This window comes from Myotis davidii, unplaced genomic scaffold, assembly GCF_000327345.1.
Source record: "Myotis davidii unplaced genomic scaffold, ASM32734v1 scaffold211, whole genome shotgun sequence".
NCBI lineage: Eukaryota > Metazoa > Chordata > Mammalia > Chiroptera > Vespertilionidae > Myotis > Myotis davidii.
The window spans coordinates 1,830,470-1,834,959 of record NW_006282523.1 but is presented as its reverse complement, the minus strand read 5'-3'; the positions used below and the strand labels follow the sequence as shown (position 1 = coordinate 1,834,959).

Sequence of the window (4,490 nt, the reverse complement as noted above, 5' to 3'; positions counted from 1 at the left end):
TGTGTTGGTAGAGTGGTTTTGTGTGCTAGGTGTCCTGTAGGGCCCAGTGGCTCAGCCTCCCCAGTTACCTGAGGTGGACACTCCCCAGTTACCTTGTGGGCTTTGTGCACACTCTTGTTGTAGTTAAGCCTTGATTATTGTAGGATCACTGGGAGGAATTCACCTCCAGGCCAATTGTCTGTGAGAATCAGCTGTGTCTGCAGTGGGAGATCTTCTGTGCTGAAGACACCCTTCTGGGGCAAGACTTGCTTCAGTGGGGCTTTGGTGCTCACTGAGTCTGCGCCCTGAGTGTGTCCCTTATGGATCTGAGGAGTTGTAATCTGGATGGTCCCACTCTGACCACTGGGTACACTGGCTCTTGGATCTAAGGAGGTGCTAATTTAGCCTCTGCCTGAGATTACCCAGCAGGAGCTATGAAGAGAACTACAGATTCCCCTTCCTTTTTTGGAGTTTGGCGGTGCCCAGATGAGGCCCGGCTGTGAAGCAATGCAAGCTGCTGTGGGGCCTTGGGCCTTCTCTTGGAAGTTCTGGGTCTCTCTGACCCGTTAGCATTTAGGGCCAGAGAGAGAAAGAGCAAGTTGGACGCCTGGCCTGCTCAGTCCGGGGGAAGAGTAGCAGGGGTGGTCGGAGATGGCGGGGAGCTGTCACAGGACCGTCTGTGGAGACGGGGAGGCTGCGGGGCGGGTGTCGGTCGGACAAGAGGAGGGGTGCAGCTGTCAGACACTGGGAGCTTGAATCGCTCTTGATTCATTTGAAATAAGTCAATGGATTCGGTAACTAGTTTGGTTTTCTCAGGGTCACTGTAAGGGCCCTATAGCTTCTGAACATGGCACCCTAGTGTTGTTCCGATTGTCTAGTTTCCATGGCGATTTCCTTGTTTTTCACTTGAGGTCTCAGGAGCACAGACTTGAGTCAGTCATGTTCCTGGTTCAGAAAAGTCTCATCTTTCCTGGTGCCAGCTCCGTTTTGTGTCCGTTTCTGTTGCATGACTGTGTTGCATGTTTATCTTGATAACATCATGAGGACCCATGGACCTGCCGCCCAGAGTGAGCCCACTCAGTCCCCCGACCACATCAGCGCCTGCCTCCCGCTTCTGTGACCCCAGCCACATGCCGTGGCTCCCCTGCTGAGCCTCGGTCTCTCTACAAATCTAAAGAACTTAATTTAAAAAAATTTTTAGCTGTTTTTAACTTTATAAAAAGAGATTCGGGCTGTATATAATACTTTGGAAATTTAAAACTTCTTTTGTTAAGATTCATCTATTTTGTTGCATGTCATAGTTTATTCAGTTTTTTAAAACTGAGGTGAAATTTATATACAGTGATACACAAGATTTTAATGGGAAAATTGTACAAAATGACAATTTGATGAGTTTTGACAACTGAATTCACTACATAACTAAGACCCCAGCCAAGATCCAGACTGTCCCATCACTCCACATTGCGGGGGCCGCCTGTTCTCGAATTCGTAGGATGGGACTGTGTAGTGTGCACCGTTGTTTTTAGCTGTTCACTCAGCGTGGTGGTCACCGTGGTAGCTGCGTGTTGGTGGCTTATTCTTGGTTGTTATTGTCTTTTGTATGAATGGACCACAACTTGTTTCTGCTCTCCTGCTGTCTGACCAGCCCACCTCCTCGCCTGCCCCCCTTCCGTAGGCGTAGTTTCAGCCGCTCGAGGAGACATGATGTGTCTCCTTGCGGTTTTAATTACATTCCCCTGGTAGATCATGATGTTGGGCACCTTTTCATGGTTTATTGGCCATTTTTTTGTGAAATGCCTATTCAGATATTTTGCCTGCTTTTTTAAATTGGCTTCCCTTCCTGTTAGTGACTTAAGAAAGTGTGTTCTTTGTTTGGGACCCTGGTCCTTTGTCAGGTGCATGTACTGTATTTGCTCCCAGAATGTGGCTTCACTTTTCATAGGTTAGTGGTGTCTTTTGATGAGCAGTTTTACATTTTGATAAGTCAAATTTAATAATTTTTTTCTTTTAGCGTTAATTTACTTCCTAAGAAATCTCTGCTTGTCCCAAAGGAGAAGTAATTCTCTTATGTTTTCTGCCAGTAGCTTATAGCCTTTAGGTTTTATTTAATCTGTTGTCCGCGTCCCACTGATTGCTGTGGGTGGTGTAGGGTCGGAAGTGGCTGTTTGTTGTGGTTCTCGGTGGCAGCACTGCGGGCCGAGGAGACTTTTCTCCCTTGAACCGGCTGACGCCTGTGCTGAAAGCCCAGTGGCCGTATCAGTGTGGGTTATTTCCAGTTTTCCCTTCTGTTCTGTTTGTCTGTTGTGGGCACTTCATTCCCTCTGCCTGCTGTACAACATCCCACTGAGCACACACCGTGTCCTCACCCTGCTCCTGTCGATGGGCGGGCGGGCTATTTCTCTGCCTTTACTCTTGTGAAACATGCCCTGTGAACGTGCCTGTATCACCTTCCTTGTCCATGTGGCAGACGTCCTCTTGGGGTCACACCCAGATGTGGAGCCCAGGCCGCAGGGACACTGCAGGGGCCATGGGTGGTGGCCTGGGGGCAGGGCCTCTCCAGCCCTGGGGCTGCAGGCTCTGCAGTGTTGGCCCGTGAACGGAGGGAGCGGCCTCACTGTGTCCTGGTTTCAGGTTGCGCCGAGCGCGGTCTGTGTTGACCGCCTCGCCAGTTTCCTTTTCTCGTAACATGTTTGCATCTTTTTCCCACTTTTCCTTCTCAAGCTTAGAGAAAAGTTGCAAGGACAGGGCAAAGAACTCCGCGCACGGCTAGCATTGTGTCCGCCTCCCAGCACCTGTGTGCTTCCTGCGCAGAAGGACATCGGGCCACGTACGTGCTTCGTTATGTTTGCGCCAACATGTTCCATTTTCTTTGGAGCAGTTGTAAGTGGACACTGTTTTCGTTTGTGCCCACATGTGACTGTGTTTCCGTGGAGAGGTGGCTGTCTGTGCTGGTCTCCCACCCTGTGATCCTGCAGCGCTCCCACCACTGAGGGTTCTCCTGGTGCACGACTGCCCGGCCCTGGAGACGCTGGCTCCTTCCCTCCTGGCCTCTCTGACCTGCTGGCGGCGCTGACAGGCACACACCCTTGCCTCCCACTGTCTCAGCGGGAAGCGTCCACTCTCCCTCCGCGCTGCGCTGGCTGCAGGCTCCACCACACTGTGTTCCTGGCCTGCTCAGAGCTTTTACCGTGAACACGTGTTGGGTTTTTTGTCAGATACTTTTTCTGTATCAGTTGGGATTTTCTGGTTTTTAAGTTATGTTTGTTACTGAAGATTTATAAGATTTTTTTCTGTATTCCTAGAATTGGGTGAGCTCTTTTGAAGTGCAGACTCAAGGTTTTTTCAAATGAGATAAATTTTTCTATACTAGTTCTTCATTTCTTCCCTTTTCATCTTGTTTTTTGCTCTTGGGGTTCCTGCGTTTGAGTGTTAGGTCCTGCAGTCTGCTCCTTTCCCGCTGTTGTCTCTTTCTTTGTAATTTTCCCTGTTCATGTCGCAGTTCGACCTTCCGGTTCATGTGCTCACGGGGAGCTGTGCTCCCACATGATGATATCGCTGCTGCTTTTAGAGCGAGACTCTGCTGTCAGCACAGGCAGCCTTTCCTTGGGTACGAGGGCAGCGTGGAGACTCCCTTCCCGTTTTCTCCTCCAGCAGCTCTGGGCTGCGCCTCACTCTGCTTCCCGGGTCCCCTTAGGTGCTCATGGGTGACTGCAGGCCACGCCAGCCTGGCAGAGGTGTGGGAGGAGGTGGTGGCCTCGGCTCCGGGTGGCCCAGCTCCCCGCCTCATAGCGCCCTCCCACTGGCTCCCTCCCCTCGGTCCTCCTACAACTACAACGTGGGCTGTGGATCACTAGTTGAGCGATCCGTTTGGAGCTCCATGGACGTGGGGTGGCTCACATGTGCTCCTGTGGTGGCTGCTTTTGCTGTCATACTTCAGTCCTGCTGCTGAGAACGTCGCCCGGGTGTGGACAGACTGTTGGTCCATTTTGCAGGGATGAACGTTCAGTGGTTTCCACCTCCCGGCCGTGAGGGACAAGGCCGCGGGACCCCCTGTCCGAGAGCTTGTGTGGGTGGACGCTTTCAGCTCTGAGGTGTGTGGGCGGATGGAGTTGCTGGTGGCACAGGAACTCTGTAGGTAGCACTTCGAGGAGCAGCCAGAATGTTTTCCAAAGTGGCTGCACCTTCTTACATTCTCACCAGCAATATATGAGTTATTTGATTTATTTGATACTGTTATAAGTGGCATCATTTAAAAAAACTTTGTAGCTATAAAAAAATTAATTGAACTTTATCAATCTTGTCTCCAGAAACCTTGCTAAATTCACTTTTAATTCTAATATTTCTCTGTAGATTCTCTTGAATTGCTTATGTACACAATCTTCCTCTTTCTGACCCTCTGTCTTGTGTTTCTTTTTCTTGACTTAAGTCTCAGGAATTTGTTAAAGTCGTGAGCATGGCCATTCTTGTCTCCTCCCCCCCGTCTCAAGATGGAGAGCGGGAACTTTTCCCTA

At 50.3% G+C, this 4,490-nt stretch overlaps 1 protein-coding gene across 1 annotated transcript in view; it reads left to right on the top strand.

Moving 5' to 3' along the window:
• Positions 1-4,490, top strand: part of B3GNTL1 (UDP-GlcNAc:betaGal beta-1,3-N-acetylglucosaminyltransferase-like 1) — a 31,057-nt gene that overhangs the window by 6,751 nt on the left and 19,816 nt on the right. The gene's annotated exons all lie outside the window — the stretch shown is intronic.